General features: G+C 50.8%; 1 long non-coding RNA gene across 2 annotated transcripts in view; it reads left to right on the top strand.

The window, feature by feature from the left end:
- Positions 1-22,230, top strand: part of LOC140597678 (uncharacterized) — a 45,744-nt gene that overhangs the window by 16,985 nt on the left and 6,529 nt on the right. The window contains exons 2-3 of one of the 2 annotated variants that reach the window (XR_011999500.1): positions 9,019-9,110; positions 15,223-15,492. This is a non-coding gene — a long non-coding RNA (uncharacterized lncRNA). Of the gene's footprint in view, positions 1-7,165; positions 9,111-15,222; positions 15,493-22,230 lie in introns of those variants that run through there. The other variant, XR_011999499.1, reaches the window with a different exon arrangement.

Raw genomic sequence — 22,230 nt, forward strand, 5'->3', positions numbered from 1 at the left:
GTGCGTGCCTAAGGGAAGCCCAGCTCCCAGGGCAAACAGGACCATTCCTGTCATCAGTCCTAAGGAGGGGATGGATGGATGTAACACAGGATGGGGATGCAAAGTGGAGGGGTGCGGAAAACAGGCCAGAAGGAGGCGGGGAGGCGGAGTCTGGACCTGAGGCCACAGAGCCTTTCAGAGGGGCCAGCAGCAACTGCAGGTGTGTGGGGCCTGGGAAGGGTGCTTGAAGCTTTCCAAATGCATCTCCCACTGAGAGCAACTGGTTTCAACATAGACTCGAGGAAACCCAGGGCTGGCATTCCGCTTTCCTTTTTTAACCTCTAGATGGAGGGGTGCATTGGTAGGTTTTAATTATTGACTCTCTGGACTGAAGTAAAAAAAAAAAAAAAAAAGAAAGCCATGATTTATAGTATTTACCAATTTCTGTGCTGTAACTACCTCCACTGCGATGGATTTCAGCCTATCAGCATGAGTAATCAGAGTTACCACCCTACGGATACAATAGTATCCTCAGGAGCACAGAGAGCCCTAAAATGTAGTAATTAAGGTGATGAGCTTGAGTTTTCCTGACCTTTTTATAGAATCCATGTCACTGTAAGTTTGCACGATTTATTTATCTATTTTAAAAATAATGGTTGCATTCAACAATTGCTTTGCCAAAGTCCTGAAAATTTCACAAGCTTGTGAGCAAGTATGAGTTGGCTCCGGGACCGCACTGTTAGACCAAATCCGAGAAAAAAGCCAGAGCAGCTCCAAGCTGGGAGCCTGGGCAGTAGCCAAGCCATTGAGAAGTTTGATCTGAAAAACGTTTTTTTTTGTTCTTTGTTTTTTTTTTTGTTTTTTTTTTTTTTTAGCAACTCTCTCTGCTGAGATCACACAGGCCCTGGGAGCGGCAGGAATGGGATAGGCCCTTAGCAGGCATCGGTCCAGGAAAGGGGCACTTACCCCCCACTCCCCCCGACCCCATGGTGCCCTGCCACTCATTCTTTGTGGATGATTTATTTTTTTAAATTATTTTATTTTTAAAAAATATTTCGTTTTTTTTTTTTTTAATTTATTTATGATAGTCACACACACACAGAGAGAGAGAGGCAGAGACACAGGCAGAGGGAGAAGCAGGCTCCATGCACTGGGAGCCCGACGTGGGATTCGATCCCGGGTCTCCAGGATCCTGCCCTGGGCCAAAGGCAGGCGCCAAACCTCTGTGCCACCCAGGGATCCCCTTTGTGGATGATTTAACACCTCATGTCTTTGTGCCCTGACTTAGAGTTTTCAGTTCGGCTCCAGGCCCTCTAGGTGGGTCTCAGTGTCCAAACGTTAGCTGGAGGTTTTAAGCTCCTGGGATGTCCGGATAGCGAGTCTCGGCCTCAGCTGGACATTGAGATCACCTGGGGTGCTTCTAAAAAATTCTGGGGATCCCTGGGTGGCTCAGCGGTTTGACACCTGCCTTCGGCTCAGGGCGTGATCCTGGGGTCCCTGGTTTGAGTCCCACATCCGGCTCCCTGCATGGAGCCTGCTTCTCCCTCTGCCTGTGTCTCTGCCTCTCTCTCTCTGTGTCTCTCATGAATAAATAAATAAAATCTTAAAAAAAAATTCTGAGGCCTGGGTTATACGCCACTCCTGCATTCAAAATTATTGGCTCTTAGGTGCATCCAACAGTGGGTGATTTTTTAAAAACTCACTGGGTGGTTCTTTTTTTTTTTCCCCCCCCACTGGGTGGTTCTAATGTGCAGCAGAGCTTGAGATGTGATTTATGTTAGTCAATTCACTCAAACGTTCATTCATCCAATGCTGATCTCCTGTATGCCAAGTCCCCGATATGACCTAGGCCATTGGGGAAATAGATGAAGCCATCGTCCCAGCCCTGAGGAATTCATAAGAAAACTCCTGTGGGGAAAACAGGTCACAGAGTAGAACAGTCCTGGTGTCTGCTCCCCAACACTCATGTGTCTGTAGTAGATTTGCAAAAATTGACCACAAAGTTCCTTCCATGCATGCATGAGTGTCCCTCTGCAATGCGACCTTGCCGACCCTTTCATCCAGAGATGAGTCTACTGTATACCGCCTTGAGTCGATCTAGCCTTGTGATTTGCTTTGACCAACGGAATGTTCCAGAAGCAGCATGAGATGGAGTTTAAGCAAACCACATAGTTCGCGGGAGCTGTCTTCCACATGACTCCCCTCAATTCGGACCCCAGCCACAAGTTCAGGGGGTGGCTATGACTTTGGGGGTCCCCACAAGCAATCTCCAGTTGGACACCTCACTTAGAATGACTCACAGAGCTCAAGAAGATGTTATGCCTGGGGTTATAGTTTTATAATAGCAAAAGGTTACAAAGTAGAACCAGCCAAGGGACAAAGTGAATGGCAGGTAGGAGTCCAAACCTGCAGCTTCTGGTCAACCTCCCCATGGAGTTCTGGATGGTGTAGCTTCCTCCTGGCTACAGCACACAAGAGTATTGCCAACGAGGGAAGCTTGCTGAGCCTTGGTGTCCAGAGTCCCACTGGAGCTTGACCTCACCCCATCACATGCTGACCTACAGTTACCGGCTCCTCTGGGGCTTGCAAGTGATACAGCATGTCCCAAAGCCCATCATGAATCACATTGTTGGGATTCCCAGGGGTCAAAGCCCCATCAGGCAAGATACTGCAGAGGCCTAGAGATCACCTCCCAGGAGCCGAAGGCAGAGGCCAGACCTCCCTCCGGGTGAGGTTATTCTGAGGGTAGACCTCAAGAGGCTTTGTAATTTCCACATGTGCCCTCTTGGAATGTTCCTGCCACCAGGCTGGGCTCCCTGAGGGGGAGAGGCCACATGGAGGGCGATGCCACCTGACAGCCAGCACCAGCTGCCAGCCCGGAGGAGCGAGGCCATCAGACTGTCCGGGCTCTGTAGAGCCACCAGATGACCACACCCACGAAAGCCTATTAAAATGCCATTTGAAAAAACTGATAGCATTTCAGGTCTCACCTAGATAAAAAAAATAAATAATAAGATTTTATTTGTTTATCTGACAAGGAGAGAGCGAGTGAGCACAAAAGGGCAAGCAGCAGGCAGAGGCAGGGGCAGAGGGAGAAACAGACTCCTGATGGATCAGGGAGCCAGATGCGGGGCTCGATCCAAGGACCCTGGGATCACGGCCTGAGCTGAAGGCAGATGCTTAACCAACTGAGCCACCCAGGTGCTCTAAAATGTCTTTTTAAAAATTTATTTATTTATTTATGATAGTTATACACACAGAGAGAGAGGCAGAGACACAGGCAGAGGGAGAAGCAGGCTCCATGAGCCAGGAGCCCGACGTGGGATTCGATCCTGGGTTTCCAGGATCGCGCCGTGGGCCAAAGGCAGGCGCTAAACCACTGCGCCACCCAGGGATCCCTAAAATGTCTTTTTTTATATAGAATCATATGCTCCTCATTTTATACAATCTTAGGAATTCGTGTTGAGGGAATTTTTATTTCCCTAGGAAATTAGAAGTTCATCTCGTGTTGAACAGTGGTTTAAACCACGGCAATTATACTAATTACAGCTAATAAAATTTAGCTTAAAACATGCAGGCTGCTGAGGCTCACCCCCACAGCTTCTGATTCAGGGGTTCCAGGATGGGGTCCAAGAATCTGCGTTTCTAACCAGTGCTCCCTCAGCACTGAGGCTGATGGTCCGGGTACCACACTGGGACCACCGACCGCTGGTCAGTTTGATGCAGGATCACACTGGCTCAGGGACGAGCACGTGAGCATGTGACTCCACCCTGACCAGTGAGCGCCGAGCAAGTCTGCGGAAGCGCTTCTAAGAAGGGTTTTCATGACTCTTTTCTTGCTTTGGATGCTGTTGTCTGGATTTGATGCCGGGAGCGACCTCAGCCACCCAGTAGCTCTGGGGGGAGCCAGCACCCTGGGGGGCGGGGGGGGGTGCAGAGCCCAGAGAGGAGGCCGAGACCTTGTGACACTGGTTGATCAGCTGACACCAGGCAGCCTGCTCCCTGCCCTTCCCCCACTGCTCTCCTCTGGAGATAGCAAGGTCCCTCATTAATAAAGCCAACCGGATTCAGGGCCTCTGTTCCTGCAGCTAAAAGCACCCAGGCCGCCCCGCCTGTGAGCCGTTGCCCAGCGTGGAGAAGGACGATCCCTCTACCCAGTGCCTAGCACAGCTCGCTTGGGTGCTTGGTCAGGATTCCACCCCTCAATCCCCCCCCACCCCCCTGCACAGAGCTGGAGATGATGTGGGATCGGATGTTGGCGTGTGGGGGGCGGGGGAAGAATGCTAATCTTTCTCCTCGTGCCCAAGTTTCAAGGTCAGAAGGGGCAAGGGCCCGTTTGACAGCCCGTGTCAGGAGTGCTGGGTGCACCTGCAGTGTGCAGCAATCGGAGCAACCAAAGGTTTAATTCTGTTCAATAATGGATGCCCCGGGCCTGGCAAGACATTTGAGGAGAGGGGTGGATGCCCGGGCGGGGGTGGGGAGCTCTCCACGCTCTTCTAAGCTCCCACGGAGTAGGTTGGGGGAAGTGGGGCTGCCTCCTAACCAATTTCATGTGGGGAGACTGCTTTACAGTCTTGGAGGAGAATTAAAAAGGATTTGCACTCCGGGTCTGGCTTAAGGAGACAAACAAACCCTGGGTTATTGGATTAGCATCGCTGGGGCCGGGGCCCATCCAACTTCGCTTTGGGCGCTCGGAGCAGGACAGTAGAGTCTCAAAAGCGCCTGGCCACCGTCCAAACCCTGCCTCGGGGCTGCTGGGCTTTTTGTTTCTTTTGGACATGCTCTAAAAATACAAAGCAAGGTCCAAAGTCCTCTGCAAAGGCCATTCAGATGCCACATCCTTGCTGAAGTCCTTTCTCTGACAAGTGCAGGTCCCGGAACAAAGGGAACAAAGCGAGGGCAGGGGAGGGGATAGGATGAGGGAGCTGGTTGCTGGCCCAGTGCAAGGTCACAGCCTCTGCTGCGGGGCTCTGGGAAAGAGGTGACGAAACAGGAAGAAGTAATTTGACCAGAAAGGGGTAATTTGTGTGAAAGCCAAGCTTGAAGTCATTACTCATCAGTCAATCAGGAGTCATGAGTGTGACTCTGTTTTTTGGTTTAAAAATTGAAACGGGGGCACCTGGGTGGCTCAGCGGTTGAGCGTCTGCCTTCGGCTCAAGGCGTGATCCCAGGGTCCTGGGATCGAGTCCTGCATGGGGCTCCCCAGAGGGAGTCTGCTTCTCCCCCTGCCTATGTCTCTGCCTCTGTCTGTGTGTCTCATGAATAAATAAATAAAATCTTAAAAAAAATAAATAAAAATTGAGATAAAACTCACACGATATCAAATAACCAACTTAGAAGTGAACAGTTCAGTGGCATCTAGTACATCCACAGTTTTGTGTGATCACCACCTCTAACTGGCCCCAAGACATTGCAGTCACCCCAAAAGAATGCTCCAGACCCATTAAGCAGTCACCCCCCTCCCACCTCCCTCGTTCCCACAACCCACCAGTCTTCTGTGTGTGTGTGTATTTACCTATTCTGGATATTTCATATAAAGGGGATCGTACACTGTGTGACCTTTAGCATCTGGCTGCTTTCACTTGGAATCATGCTTCCAAGGTTCATCTGTATGTTACGTATCAGTAGCTCCCTCCTTTTTACACCTGAATGCTATTCCCTTGTATGGATATACCACATTTTGGATTTTTTGTTTGTTTGTTTTGGATATACCACATTTTGATGATCCATTCACCTGTTGATGGACATTTAGGTTGTTTCCACCTTTTGGCTCTTATGAATAATGCTGCTTGAATATTCACATACATGCATTTGTTTGAAAACCTATTTTCAATTCTTTGGGACATGATTCATTTATTTTAGGACGCATTCCTAGGAACTTCTTATAGAGTACGTCTAAACGTACAGGCACACACACACACGCTCACACACGTGCCTGCACATGCATGTCAAACCCTCCCCCCTCTGTCCCCCATCTGAGATACCAGAGTCTTACTGCTCCTTCAGCCCCAAGCTGGTATAGAGGCAGTTTAGGGACCAGAATGAAACCAACCTGATGCATCGGTATCATGCAGGCTCCACACTTAGTAAAAACAGAATTTCCTCCCTGAGAATGGCCAAATAAGTGATAGTACATCCAGAATATGGAATACAATGCAGCCATTAAGACAATTTTCCAAGACTGATGCCGCTGGGTCATGAGATTATATTCAGTAGAACAGGCACCAAGCCAGAGTCTAATATGCCATGTGATCATTATTTGGTTCAAAAAAATCCCCGTGCACAGATGAAGAGCTGCAAGAAAACCATGATGGGACTGTGGGCTTTATTTCCCTTCCTTGTAATTTTGTATTTTACAAATTTTCTGCCTTGAAGACGTTAGGGGGATTAAATGAGTTAATGCATCTAAAAGATTTAGAATAAGGCTTGCTGCAGAGTAACTGCAATAGAACTCTTTGCTCTCCTTATAATGATTTCTGCTTAGAAACAGACCATTTTTAAAGGAAAAATACCTCTCTCTGCCCTTCCTAAGGACTGGAATGTGCACTTTGGAGAGGGCAGGGAGGGGCTGGGGGACTCTGGGGGGCGGGCAGGGGCTGGACCCACGGATGTGGGAAGAAAGTCAGCGCTTCCTGTCCCTGGTAATTGTCCCAGGGCGAAGTGAGGACCTCCCCTCCCTCCACGTCACCTCTGAGATCCCCTATCCATTCTAGAAGTTCTGCACAGATGGCTTCAGAGTGCTCTCAGCTGAGTGTTGCTATGAAAGGTCTATTGTTGCAGAGCGGGCTGGAGTCCAAGGTGACACCTGAGGGTGGCTCTCGTCCCAGGGGAGGTATCCTTTCCAGGTGTCCTTGTGGCTCTGCCTCCTGAGAAGCGCCCAAGTACAGGTTTCATTCTCTAAAACCTAGGACTCTGGGAGGTGGAGGGGGGCCAGCAGGGGATAGGAGGGGGGGTGCTGTACCCCTTACCTTCCCACCCGCGATGGGGGGTCAGGAAGGTGCTGGGACCCCCGGGGTCCAGCCGCTGTGCCTGCACGGCTTTGCCACCAGGGGGCGCCCCGGCGCCGGGCTGGGTCTCCCGTTAGCGGAGCCGGAGAATCCGGGGAAGCGAGGGGGCTGCTTGGGGCGCAGCAGGTGGGTCCTAACCCGGGGGTGCGCGCGGGGCGGGGCGGGCTGAGGGAGGGGCCGAGGACTGGGTGCGCAGTAGTGGGTCTGCCCGGCCTGACGGTGGGGGGCCCCCGCAGAGATGTGCTCCTGCCCCGAGAGGCTGGGAGGCCAGGGGTCCCCTGCCCCGCGGGGTTCGGAGCCGGTCCCCCGCACCCGTGGGCTGTAGCCGGGGGCTCCCCGAGGGCGGCCACGTCGGGGCGGAACGGAGGGGCCTGGACGTGGGTCAGTTAGACCTGGCGGCTGGACACAGCAGCAGCAGCCCAGGGGCGCGGGAACGTGCAAGAGAGGGTGCGCGAGTGTGGCCATGTGCATGTGGCTCGTGCATCGCGTGTCCTGACCACCTGCCCGGCAGCTCGCTGGTGCCGCTTGGCCGTCAGCGACCTGGGGGCCGCCCGAGCCGGTCAACACACGCGCACACACGCACACACGGGCACACGCAACACACGGGGACATGGGCATGTGCACACTCACAGATGCACACAGATGCAGACACATGCATGCATAGACATGCAGGGACATGGGTACGTGCACACCCACAGATGCACACAGATGCAGACACATGCATGCATAGACATGCAGGGACATGGGTACGTGCACACCCACAGATGCACACAGATGCACACACATGCATGCATAGACATGCAGGGACATGGGTACGTGCACACTCACAGATGCACACAGATGCACACACATGCATGCACAGACATGCAGGGACATGGGTATGTGCACACTCACAGATGCACACAGATGCAGACACATGCATGCACAGCATGCAGGGACATGGGCACGTGCACACCCACAGTACACACACAGATGCAGACACATGCATGCATAGACATGCAGGGACATGGGTACGTGCACACCCACAGATGCACACAAATGCACACACATGCAAGCACACATGGGCACACACAGACACGCAGGGACATGGGTATGTGCACACCCACAGTACATACACAGATGCACACACATGTATGCACAGACACGCAGGGACATGGGTACGTGCACACCCACAGTACACACACAGATGCACACACATGCATGCACAGACAGGCAGGGACATGGGTACACACACATCCACAGTACACACACAGACATACACAGAGACATGTGCACACATGGGCATGCACAGACTCACAGGGACATGGGTACACACATGTCCACAGGACACACGCAGACACACGCACACACACAGGTGCGCAGGTCCACACACACATATCTGCCAGTCGCAGGTCATGTGACAAGACACTCCAGAATGAACAAAAAGGCCCAGAGGCTGCAGGCTCCCGGTTACTTGTAATCAGCCCCATGGAGTCGAGTCGTGACTGAAGCGGAAACCCAGAGATTTGCCCGCTGACATGCTCTGGAAGGGCCCCCAAGTCATCTGCTCCAGTGGCTGTGCTTTTCTGGCCTCTCTCCAAGTTGGGGAGCCGGGTCCCGGGGCTGACTGTGCCCGGGATTCAGGCACCGCTGGGTGGAACCCAAGCCACCCCCGAGCCCGGGGCAAGTCAAGGGGGCGGGGTGCTGTCCCCTCCGGCTGGCCTGCAGAGCTGGAACTCCCTCCTGGCTCTGCTCCGTGACCCATGAGCCCTGAAAACACAGCTGGGGGTTGTCTGTTTCCACCCTGGGTGCCTGGGCACCCCTGTCCCCCCAGGCCCCGAGGTGACACACGCCCCTTCCTCTGTCCTCGGGTTCTGCTGTCCAGCCCCTGCACACAGCCTGCACGACCCTCTCTCAGCTCCTCCCCAGGCCTGCCCCCTCTTCTCTGATCCTCCCAAGGCCTGCCCCTCCTTGCACACTTTTTTTTAATGAGCCTTTTTTTCTCATGAAATTTGCCCCCTCTTCTCTCTTTCCACCCACCTCATCCTGGGAGGAGCCTTTTGGTAAGAAGGAGCAAGGAGAGCCTCCTTCGCGCGGTTCCAGCCGGAGTCCGTCGGGAGGACGCGGAGCATCCAGCCTGCAGAGGTGTGTGTAGGAATGAGGTGTCCTGCGGGCTCTGACCCCAGGGCCGAGCTGGGATCTTGGGGTGCAGAAGGGGCTGGAAAGAGGCAGGTGGTCCTGGGGCAGAAAGGATGGAAGCCAGAGGCCAGGGAGAGAAGGGCCTTGCGGTCAGATGCCACTCGAGGTGGACAGCAGGCGACCCACAGGAATATTTGTGCTGTGCTGCTTCTGGACACCGAGGGGGCACGTGAGACTTGCTCTCCTGAGAGTGACCTCACACCGCACGGTCCCCTGCAGGTGACACGCAGGCAGTAGAGATGCTGCTGGGCCCAGCCGGGGACTCTGAGGCCCCAGCCCCAGACCACCGTCCCGATTCCCCAGGGTGAGGGGAGAGGGCGCAGATGGCAGCACCTTGTCAGAGCCAGGGCCCAGAGCGGGGAGAAAGGAAGAAATGATGGATGAGGCCACCGAGGAGGGAGGGGGCGTGGGGAGGGCAGGACAGCCCAGCGTCCAGGTATATCTGCTCCAGGCAGCACCCTGGAGGGTCAGAGGGAGCCCCGGCATGCAGCAGGAGGCCCGGACCCGGCCGGCAGACAGCGCCAGCCCCCTCACCCGCACTCAGGATGAGGTCTGAGCTTCTGGAAGCCATGCTCGGTCCTGAGACTGTCCTCCCTGGTGATGGGTGATGCGGCCGCTGAGCAGGCCACGTGCTCAGTCCTGCGGCCCAGCTTCACAACCCCAGGAAGAGCAGAGGCAGGATTTGAACGCAGGCCTCTCTGACTCCCAAGCACTGTGGTCGTGACCGTGTAGGTGGCGGCAGCGTGAGGGCTAGGGGTGCCTGCCCCGGGCCAGGCCCTGCTCCAAATGCTCCCTCCACCTTGCTCTCACACAACCAGCGAGCCGGGTGCTGTTTGAACCACTGTTTTAGGGACAAGGAAATGGGGTTACGGTTCCAGGTGAGGCCTGGACAGTGAGTACTTCGGGGAGAGGGAAGAACAGTGAGAAACCATGAAGGTGTTCCCTTGGGAGGTGTTTAACGAGCAGCAGGGTGCCAGGAGCACTGCCAGGTGCAGGTCTATGAAGACAGAAGACACAGGGGTCCTTCACCCCAAGGAATCCTGACACTGAAGTGGCACCGTGTAGCTGGTGCACTATGAGGGTGGTGGGGGCAGGAGCTGCCAGTGGGGAGGACTCACATTGTTCTGAAGAGTTTGAACATTTGCCATAAGCCCCAGGACCCCCTGAAACAGGGGAGGGACGATCAGCGGGTGGACTCCCTCTCCTGTGCCCCTCCTGCCCCAGCATGTGGGGGATGGCATGTTCCTTCTGTGATGGGAAGAACAAAATTGATATTTAAAAAAACTGATATATAAATAAAATCTTTTAAAAAAAAGATTTTATTTATTCATCACACACACACACACACACACACACACACACACACACAGAGACACAGGCAGAGGGAGAAGTGGGCTCCAGGCAGAGAGCCTGATGCGGGGCTCAATCCTGGGACTCCAGGCACCAAAAGCAGGCACCAAACCGCTGAGCCACCCAGGGATCCCCTAAAATAAAATCTTTAAAAAAAAAAGACAACAGTAAATGAAACCCAAGTGCACCCATTTCTGGCCATCCCTGGGGCGGGGTGGGTGGGTTCTGGTATAAGGCCTAAGATTAAAGCCCAGTATTACCTGCTGCTGTGACTTCTGGTGACGTCTCCTGCAGGTAAGTCCCGTAGCCAAACCACCTGTTCTCGTCAAGGTGACCAAGCACGATTCCTGCTCATCCCTGAGTAGTGGGCTTTAGCTTTCTACCAGCACATGGAATTATTCAAACACACCAATCACATCCTACCGGGGAAACCGAGGTCACCCCACCCTTTTGATCCCAGAGTCTGTCTCCCAGAGCCCACAGCCATGTTCGCTGTATTCCCGAGAGCAACCCCGTGTGGCCCTGCAAGGCGTGCAGCGTCCTACCCCCCAGGCTGTGAGCACACATGACTAATAGACTGTGCATATTCTCATCTGTCCAGGGCTGGGTGCTGTGTACTTAGTCCTCCCTCACCGACAGGGCCAGGAGGAGGTACTTAAGCGCATGTGTTTGGTTTTGCAAGGAAGACAGACAGCGGACGGGGGCTCTGAACGAGGTGGGGCCGTACAGCCGGAGGGGAGGGAATGTCCCTGGGAATGTGGCCTGAGCAAGGGGCAGAGAGTCTTGGGGAAGCAGGGCAGTGGGTGAAGGGTCCTGATGGGAGAGCCCCTGAGTACCGCTGGGGGTGGGGCCAGAGGAGGGGGGTAGAAATTTCCCTTGCCTGGGTTTTCTAAGGAATTCAAGAAGAATGAAGGATATTCGCTAACAATAATAATCAGAGCTTTTTAGTGCACGGCTTGTGTCAGGTGTTGTGGTTTTTTTTTTTTTTTTTTTTGTAGGAAGAACTGTGTCTCATTTTCAACTTTGCCCTCGGACTCAAGTATTTTCCCCATTTGTGGGTGAGGAAGACAGAGGCTGGAGAGGCCAGTCCTTCCCCTGCAGAAACAAAACTAGTGGATAGTGGAGTTTGGCTTTAAATCCATGTCTGTCTGGCTGCCAAGGCTCCACATATCACCACGCGCCATGCTGCTTCCAGCAAATGATGGGAAGACAGTGCTGCGTGGCCTAGGCTCACCCAGGGTCTCAGCTGGCTACTCCCAGGATGTCCTCATGGCTGTGTTCTTAGATTTCATAGACTGGGGGTAGCCATGGGGAGAAGTTCCTCATCAGGAACCTGGAAGTGGAGCCCCCTGGAGAGGAGGCCCTGCCTTGAGCAGCTGGATTCCAGCTGTAGTTTGGGATGGGCATCCTGCTTGGGTCCCTGGACCCCTGGACTGCCTGCCTGGTTCCTTTTCAGGGACAGCAGGTAGTACTCAAAGTGACAGTTTAAACCAACAGACCCGGGGGAGGGGGGGAGGCAGCCTGCAGCCCTGCCTGCAAGGCTGCAACTTCCGTTCCACTGACAGAGTATGTGGAGAGGTGGAGGAGGCTGGAATTTAGCTTCTGTCCCTGCCTTTTGGATAAGCTTGGCCTTGATGTGGCTGACATTAGAGCACGACTGAGGGAGTTTTCTATTTGCACAGTTTTCAATTTATCTTTTGCTTTTTTTTTTTTTTCTAATGCTTTGAAGAGGTTTTAAGTGCCCATCAATAATACTTTCCAAATGTTCACAGATGTTGGGTAATTGATTGGGCCTGGCATCAGAGCGTGAATGAGGGAGGAAGGAGAATGCCTGTGAGGCATCCTTAGCATAGTCAAGCATGCTCTAACTCCTTCTCCATCTCACTAATGGGTTAATGGGGTTAACCAGGGCCAGAGTTGGGGTCCCTGGTGGAGTAGACTAAGCACCTACTTGTCTGCTCTTGGCTGCCTTTTAGAAAATATTCTCTTTCCCACTTTATTTTTAAGTGGAATCCAATGTTAATGTTAATATGCCTATAGTTGAAAAGATAAAATAATAACAAAAAATTGCAGCTCCACCCCTACCCTGGTCCAACCCTCAGTTCTGGGACAGCCAAATATAGTCTTTCATCTTTTACTTCTGCATTTTGTCTCCATGATTCTAAATGCTACGCTTACACTGTTATTGTCTTGATTTATTAAGTTTAGATATTGTCTATTTATTTCCTATTCTGGTAGTTGAAGATTTAGCTCTCTTATACTCTAATTTGCACCCACTATTCTTCCTCACAACTCTCTTAATATGGTTATATTACTTTTGGCGGGGGGGTTAAATAGTCAGTGTTTGTATTGTTATGGCTAGGTAAATATTGCTGTTTTCTTTCTTCTACAGCTTTTTGTTTTTCCTGGTGTTAATCATTGCCTCAGTCTTTATCTGTATAGCTTTCAGTTTAGTTTTGCTAATGTTTTCCCACATGTTTTGAAAGGTTTCAGATGCCTATCAATAATATTTTCCAAATGTTCACAGGCATTAGATAATACATCTGTTTCATTCTTTTCTTGAAGACCTTTCTTTTTGCTCTGGTCTGGAGCCATCCTTTCCATCACTTTCCCCTTCTCCATCACTCTGAGACTTCCTCTCACTATTTTCCTATGATGAGTCTCCTGTTACTTGGATTCTATACTCTTGTCTAGCTTGATTTATGTCCTCATTTTGCTGGAGCATATCCTCTGAAGCTTTCAGGGAAAGAGTAAGTGAGGATAAGCGTCCTGGTGACTCTGATATCCTACTATGTAGAGGGTCCTACTCTACTCTGTCCTCCCACCAACTCCCTCCATAATCCAAAGAGACAGAGTCATTTAGAACCGAATCTCAGGCCAGAATCAGGTGAGTTCCAAGTGTCATAAGAGGAAGACGAGCTATGGGTCCTCAGCTTCCAAAGGAGTTTGCCTCCTGCATCTGCCCAGGGTTCATCCCAGGTGGTCTGGCCTTGGAGATAAATCCCTGTCCTCCCAACAAGCCTACTCAAGTGCTAACCTGATCTCATGATTTATATCCTCTGTGAGATCAGATGGAATGAGCTCCTGACTTGGATACCACCTGGAGGTCCAGCCTTGGTGAGCCTTACATACTCAGTGGCCAGTGGTTTTTCCCCATACCCTGATAGTCTTTGTATTCAGAAAAGAACATCCTCTCCTGCCCCTACACAGCCTACTTCCCTTCCCAGGCATGTCTTTACTGTGGGTCATAATGCAGTTCAGGTGGAAAGGCCCTGAGCTGAGATAGAGGCCTGAGTTTGAACCCTAAACCCAGCTATCATGATTGAGTCACTCATCTCCATTGTACAGGTAGGGGGGAAATAGAAGTTCAAAGATTCATACCTTCCCATGGTCAAATGAGAACATATACAAAGCGGTTTATACGGTGTTTAAACATTGGGATTGTTATTACTTTTGAAAGAAATGAAGTCATTCCTGGGGGTCCAGTCTATCAGTTGATTTGCCAAGTTACTGAGATTTTCAAGGTCAATTTTACCTGTGGGTGGATGGTATGTGGAATTGAGGTAGTTTCTTCAAGCCAGAGGGACCCAGAGTTTCTAGGAGCTCATTTGAAAGCACAAGGATAAAAGTGTTTAGACCAGTAGCACAACCTCAGCTGAGCATTAAGCTTACCTGGGGAGCTTAAAAAATGCTGCTGCCCAGGCTGTGCTCTGGATCCATTAAATTAGAGTCTCTGAAACAGGGTTCTGGCAACAGTTTTGTGAAAAGCTCCCAGAGAGTTCCAGGGCACCTGGGTGGCTTAGTCGGTTAAGCATCTGACTTTTGATCTCAGCTCAGGTCTTGACCTCAGGGTTGAGTTCAAGTCCCACACTGGGCTCTACACTGGGTGTGGAGCCTACTTAACAAGGAAAAAGAAAAAAAAGAGCTCTCAGAAAGTTCCAAATGCAGTCAGAGTTAAGAAACTCTTGCATCAAAGTTTTCTTACGGGAGTGATTCTCAGCTCTAGCTGGACATTCAAATCCCCCTCTTGCAGGATGTTATAAATGCTGATGTCAGAACCTCACCCCAGAGGGTGATTGACTTACTTTGGGGCAAAAGCAGCCCAAGTGATTCAAATGGGCAGGCAGGTAGAGGAACCTTCCCTTCTCTGAGACCCCCAGGAATTAGACAGCAGAGGCTGAGTGTGGGTGTCTTGTAATCTATGGAGTTTTAGGATGTGAATTGATTTGCCTGGAGAAGCGGTGGGGAGCTGATGTTGCCTCTCTACTGCTTGTTCTGCCTCCGCAGCTGCCACTGGGGTTTCTTTCCAAACCATTTCCTCCGCTGTAGTCCCTGCCAGTGCACCAGACCTTGTAGATCCAGGGGTGATAGCGTAAAGCCTTCCAGCTCAGCTGGAAAATGCTCTGCTGGCAACATGGGAGGGGCAAAGGCTGGAGGGTGCACTTCCCAAATGTGTGCCTGCAAAAGAATCTTTGGCTGGTTCCTTGGCTCCTTGGCCCACTGTAGTGGGGAGGTCAGCCTGGAATCTGAGGACACTCGGAGATTGCCCGCAGAACATCTCACTCCTATGAGCATAGTGTGAGGGGGGTGCTGGTGTTTTTGAGTGGAAGACACTGTCTCTCCCTAGAAAGAGATGGAAGAATCTGGCTTTGTCTTCCTGGAGAGCACTTTCTCATCGTCTGAGCCATGGCTTGCTTATTGCCTCCAGGTATACCGAACACCCTTACAAAGGGTGTCCATTCGTCTCCTGGTCCAAAGAGGACTGAAACTTGCTGCAAAACAGCAGGATTTGGGTTCCACTTCCCAGTCATCAAGACCACAATATCCTGGGGTGGTCCTTGTGAACTGTTGGATTCACCTTCGTGCCAGGCACTGTCGAGCTGCCAGATTCCTGGATGAAGAGGACAGTCCTTGTCTTTAGGACCTTCTCCTGGTGCCATGGTGGCCAGAGCCTAGACCCAGCTCAGTACAGAGGCAGGTAGGTCCCGTGTTGGCATTTTCACTCACTTGCTGTTGACCTCAGACTTTGGACAGCAGTTTTTCTCCCCTGTCAGATGGGGTAATAACTGTTTTACTTAATAGGATTTTGTGAGGCTGAAACGTGATAGTGTGAGCGAATTGGCTTTGAAAGGCATTTCCAAGGCATACAAACACAAGGGATTATAGGGCGAGTCCCTCTGGCTCAGTGGTGCTATGAAGCTGTGTGCACAGCCCATGATCCCCCACGGAATTGGAGACTGTAGAATTCATTGCCTTCGGAGGTTCACTTTGTTGTGTGCGCCCAGAGAAGAGGAACAGAGGTGGAGGGGGCTGGCCTCTGCCTTTTATGGCGGTCTGGGAATTTGAGGGTTTCAAATCCATCATTCTTAAAAAAGCTTTTTATAGTCCTTCAGAAGCTTACGTCTCTGCAGATCCGCACATCACAGGTACACAGCTAGACAGAGCTCGTTAAATCATGAGCTAATGCAGGGGCTAATTAAATGCTTCTGACACTTGTTACCATCTGCCGAGCTGGAGTGAAGTCTGAAAGTTCTGTGTGTTTTATTAAAGCCTCAAGTCACCACCACCCCGTGGGGCTGAGCTCTCGTGGTTTGAGCCCCAGAACTAGGGAAACAATATCAGAAGACGAATTCGATCCTTAACTGATTTCCATTTTAAGACACAAGCTGTGGGGATTATTACAAAATTACTTCAGTTAATTAAAAAAGAGAAAAGCTTTGAAGTAATTTACTAGTGTTTATGTATTTTGTCCCAGAGTGGTCTCTGCGGATATACTAAATTCCGGGACTGTGTGGCTTTCCTTATCACTGACTGCAACAGGAGAATCTGCGAGATTAATTATTGATATTGATTTTCTTGATCTTTCAGTAACACGGAAGAACTCTGGTTAGTCTGGCTTGGAAAATTGATTGACTAGTTTCTGCAGAGTAGGCCCTCTACTCCTCCTCCAGTAAACGTGAGAAATGTTCATTTCCCTGGTTGAAGGGAGGTGGTCGGTTGTCCTCATGTTCCGCCAGCCCCTGTGATCCCTCTCCCCAAGCCTCTTTTGTTCATTGGTTTTCAGGTTTATATTCAGTTCTAGGAGAAAGGAGTAAGAAGCCTTTAATTAAAGAAGATTGGGGTGTCTACCTTTCCCTTAATGATCTGTAAGGGTTCCTGATATATTCCAGATATGCCTCCTTTGCCAAATATATGTGTTGCACATCTCTCCCTCCACTCTGCGGGTTGGCAGTCCTTAATAAGCCATCAGCGTCTGCCAACCTTACGATAAAGAGAAAACCACGCATTATCGGGTGCAGATAAAGGGTACTTATAAAGTAGTCCTACAAACAGGTCAAACCTGAGTTTGACCCGGCTGCCTGCTCTAACTACTAGTCCACAGGAAACACGGTGGGTGCGGGTAGCTGGCAAACCACGCCATGGACAGGGTGTAGGATTCGGCTCCTAGGAATCTCTACAGTACGGGTGATCCTCCTTTTCAATAAATAAACTGCAAGAATAATGAGTGGATTACAAGAACCTGAAGAACCATACCAACAAGTCACAATGTTTGGAACTTATGTGGATCCTAATTACAATAAAACTGTAAAAAAAAAAAAAAAAGACACCTGGAGACATTTGAACGCTTGGTATTTGACATTGTGAAGAAATGAAGGTTATTTCTTGGAAGTGTTATATTGAGGCAGTGGTTTTTGTTTTTATTCTTATGAGTCCTTCCCTTTCATGCCTCCTGAAGTAATTATGGGTGAGGGTGAAGATTTGCTTAAATAGAATCTGATGGGGGATAGGATGCAAGTGAATTCACCAAGGGTTGACCACTATTGAGGCTGGGGAGCCGGTCCATGGATATTCACTGTACTGTCTCTGTGTGTGAATATTTGAAATCTTCTACAATAAAAAGGATTTGTAAGCAAGTGATTCACTATGGACCATCCATCGCTATGGATGTCACGTGAAATATCACTAAAGTCTCAAGAGTAGCGAGTCCCTCCTTGCTGCTGTGTGATTCTGTGGCTTCACATGTTACTGATCCTTAAAAGCCAACCCCATGCGCTGCCCCACTTTTGGCAGCTCCCTTCATTGCATGAGGATGGTGTGAAGGCTTCCAGTTGCCTAGCAATAGCTGGCAGCAAATCGATCCCCTGCTCTGCAGCACAGCAGTCGAATATTGATTATCTGGGTGATTTGGAGATTTGACTCTCTGGATGAACACATTTTTTTTTCCTGGGTAATTGATCAGAGCCATGACAGGTGGTGAGCAAGAGACACTGAAGAGAAAGGCTGCAGCCGGGTGGAGAGACTGGCAAGAGAAAAGAGAGTGTTTGGGGCAGAAGGTGAAGAGCAGCTGACTGGTGTCAGCGAAGCCAGTGATGTCCCTGAGGACTCAACCCTTGAGCTCTGCTTGCCAAGACCTTCCAGAAGGGCCCGCCCTGGATTCAGCCCTTCTGCTGCTGGACAGAGCCTCGGGAGACCATGTTTCTGAAGGTCAGCCTCCACGCTGCACGATCCCTGGATCCCTGAGCGCAGGGATGGGACCTGTTATAGCCGGCTAGCTCAGCTGGTTCGCACAGGATGTTACGGAGGCCAAGGCCCCAGCCTGGAGCCTGGCATTGACCAATTGGCTAGAGCCATTGTGCTAGCTTTGCTCTGCTTACAGCCATATTGATAGGCATTGGGGGGGCGGCTGTTTGCTGGGAAGCCTGCTAAGATAATGGGCCTGACACCATGTAATGGGACCCTCGTTCCTGGCAAAGCTACTGCAAGTTTATGCTCTTCTTTGGGGATGATCAGCAACACCAATTGCTGCCAATTTCATATTCAAAAGAACAGCTGGGGAGAACGTGGAAGGAAAGGAAGCCTGCCCCGTGAATTAGCCGACTATTCTTGTCTAACAAACAATTGCAAAACTCAACAGCATACAACAATAAGCATTTATTTCCCCTCATTTGTCTGTAGGTCAGTGGGGATTTGGCTGATCTTGTTCAGGCTCAGCTGGACTTGGCTCCAAGATCTGAATGGGGTCTAGACCTGCTCTGTGCACTCCTGTCCTCATTGGACCTGGAGTCGCTGAGGGCACATCCTAGTCAATGGAGAAGGCAGGTGAGCAAGGGGGCAAGCCCATACTCACGAGTTTACTTCTACCCTTTGCTCATATCATGTCTGCTAACGTTTCACCGGTCAGAGCCAGTCCCAAGGTCAAGCTCAGTATCAGTGGGGCAGGGAAGTATGCTCGGCTCACAAGGTACACAGTGCATACTTGCTGCACAGCAGTTTAACTTATCTGAAAGAAGGTCTGTATTTTAGCTGGAACAGTTCTAAGAGAGACAGTGATGGGACGAGGAAATCAACAGTGTACATCCCAGTTAGGAATGGCATAGGCAGGTCTGTCTCTGGCCCTCCTGCCCTCCATGGGTCCCCGAAGGCGGTAGAAGCAGGTAACTAATATAGGAGCCCAGCAGCTGCTGGCTGCCTTCATGAGGGCTCAGGGAACCATGGAGGCTAGGATAATGTCTGCAGGCTTTTTGAGCTGAGTAGTCTTGCAGCATTAAAAGTTCTCTCCTGTGTGTGTGTGTGTGTGTGTGTGTGTGTGTGTGTGTGTGTGTGCATCTCTCTCTCTCTCTATTTATAGGCTCCTGAGGGGGGCAGGGATAAGTAAGGCCTCCATCAACACCGGGCAAAGAAGGCAAAGGGATTGTCAAGTCTGCCAAAGATGTATCAAAGACGCAGTGGTGTTTGCACAGAAATCTCTGGCGTGTAATAAAGCCTGGGAAGAGCAAGGAGATTGAAATTAAAACACAGGCTGGCTAGTTACTAAACACAGTGTTTCCTGGGAGGTGTTAGCAGCTGTTTAAGTTCCAGAGCATGGAATAGCATGTAATTCTGTCTTATGCACCTAGCAACTACAAAGCACTCTGACTGGGCACTGACACGGAGTAACTGGGCAGAAAAACCCATCGGCATCTGACAGATTCCTAGGTTGATGCAAATAGCAGCTGGGCCCAGAGAGACCCTGGCTACTTCCCATGGCCGAACCTCAGAGAGTGGGAGATGTTCTCTTTGCTCCTTCCTGGAAAAAAGTGAGTAAAAATGGCATCAGTCCTGGCACACAGAGGAGCCGCAGACCCCCTCCCCGCCTCCTACTGGCCACCATGCCTTTTCTGCAAACATAGGACCAGAGACAACATGGTGTCACCTCTGAAAATGACAGAGGAGGCTCCCTGTAGAATGTCACAATGAGCTAAGTTTTGAAATATATTTAGGCCAGGAAGAGTGTACAAGGGCATCCCAGGCTAAGGACAAAGCAAGAAGGGGCAAGGAGCCCAAGTCAGTGATGTCAAGGTATGACAGTTTAGTGTCTCAGTCCGTTTGCCATTGCCACGATAATGCTTTGTAACAAATATCCTGCAATGTAGCGGCTGAGAAAATAATCATGTATTCTCGCTCAGGCCTACAGGAGGGCTGGGGTGGAGGCTCTGTATTCCATGCACACTCATTTGGGGCCCCAGGCACAGCAGCTACCCCCAGGAAGCTCTTCTTCTGGAGATGGAAGAAGTGCAAGAGGCAAGCTCAAGGGCATGGCACTTGGCATCCTGGCCGGCCTCATGCCTGCTCACTTCTCATTGGCCAAACAAGTCACATGGCCAAGCCTCACGTCCAGGGGCAGGGAAGTGCATTTTACCTTTGGTGGGAAGAACTACAAACACACATCGTAAAAGGGATGGATTCCAAGACAGATGATGAGCTGGGGCCAATCCTTGCTTCTACCCCAGTACTTCTACCACAGTATCTGAGGGACATCTGCAAGCAATTAAACAATTTGCCAGAACGCTGCATGCACAATGGGGGAGGGAAGGAGAAAGCATAGCGGAGACAGGGAAAAATGCCACAACTGAACGTCGGGTGCTGAGCAAGGAGCCTGGTCTTTCCCTGTGGGCAGTCGCGGGCCTGCATTAGCGCAGGCTGGGGCAGCTACGTACCGTCGCCTGGGGGTTCAACAATAGACACTTATTTCCTACCATTCTGGAAGCTGGGAAGTCTAAGATAAATGGATTCAGTTCCTGGTAAGAGCTCTCTCTCTGGCTCACAGACGGCTGCCTTCTCACTGTGTCAGAGAGAGAGAGAGAGAGCAAGCAAGAGATCTCTGGTGTCACTTCTTTTAGGGGCCCTAATCCCGTCATCAGAGCTCCACCCTAGTGACCTCATCTGAACCCAATCCCCTCCCAGATGCTTCATCCACAAATTTCACCACATTGGAGATTAGGGCTTCAATATACAAATTTGGAGGGGAGGGGACACAATTGAAACCACAGCAGAAACTGTGAAGGGTTTCAAGCTTCACTGTGACATGACCAGGTCTGTGTTTTTATTTTTTATTTTATTTTTATTTATTTATTTTTTCAGGTCTGTGTTTTTATTTATCTTATTTTATTTTTTAAAGCTTTTTTTTTTTAAAGATTTTATTTATTTATGCATGAGAGAGAGGCAGAGACACAGGCAGAGGGAGAAGCAGGCTCCATGCAGGGAGCCTGACATGGGACTCGATCCCCAGTCTCCAGGATCAGGCCCTGGGCCAAAGGCAGGCACAAAACCGCTGAGCCACTGAGGCTGCCCAGGTCTGTGTTTTTAAAAGTCACCCCAGTGACCAGGCAGCCAGTGACCAGGCAGTAGAGATTTGAAGTGGAAAGACTAGTTGTGATACCTCTGTGTGTGTGTACCTGTGTGTGTGCACACCTATGTGTGAGCCCCTGTGTTTGCACCTGTGTGTGTGTATGTACACGTGCACATGTGTATTCCTCTCTCTATTTGAACAGAGTTGAACCATCCTGTGGTCATAAGAAAAAACAGGAAGGCAGCAGACACAGTTTTGAGAAGTCCACTAGCGGTGAGAGCAGGACGTGACGACTTGTGGGGTCTTAGATCAAGTGATGTGAGCCGTCAGGGCAGGCCTCGCAGCTTTGAACTTGGGGACTGTGGGCACCAAACCCCTCCTGAGACTTCAGGAGACGCTGATGTTAGGAGGGGGATCAAGAATGCCCGGGCATCAGAAACATCCTGGTGAGCCCAACCGTTGGAAGGGGAGGGCATGGGGCAGGGCCCTCGGTGCCCCAAACATGCTCGGTCCCCCACAGGCACTCAGGAAATGCATGGTTGATTGAGATCAGCCTGGGCATTTTTTTTCCTTCTTCTTTTTTTTTTTTTTTTAAGATTTTATTTATTTACTCATGAGAGAGAGAGAGGCAGAGACACAGGAGGAGGGAGAAGCAGGCTCCTTGCAGGGAGCCCAACGTGGGACTTGATCCCAGTACTCCAGGATCATGCTCCCGGCTGAAGGCAGGTGCTAAACCGCTGAGCACCCAGGGGTCCCCCAGCCTGGGCATTTGAGTCTGGAGTCCAGGGAGAGTCCTGGCCTGGAGTGGCAGTTTGGGGGGCCAGGAGTCATTCAGATCCAGGTGGACATGACACTTGGGGACCAACTTCTCTGTGCTATTCCTTCACGGCCCGGTTTTTCTTAACGGCCATTATGCTGGTTGTTGTTTTCTCTTTTTCTTTTTTAAAATATCATTTATTTATTTGTTTGAGAGAGAGAGAGAAGCAGAGAGAGCACAAGCAGGGAGAGCGGCAGAGGGAGAGGGAGAAGCAGGATTTCGCTGAGCGGGGAGCCCGACGTGAGCCTTGATCCCAGGATGCTCACCCTCCTGTCACTGTGAAGCGGGCC

The sequence above is a fragment of the Vulpes vulpes genome, chromosome 2, assembly GCF_048418805.1.
Source record: "Vulpes vulpes isolate BD-2025 chromosome 2, VulVul3, whole genome shotgun sequence".
Classification (NCBI taxonomy): Eukaryota; Metazoa; Chordata; class Mammalia; order Carnivora; family Canidae; genus Vulpes; species Vulpes vulpes.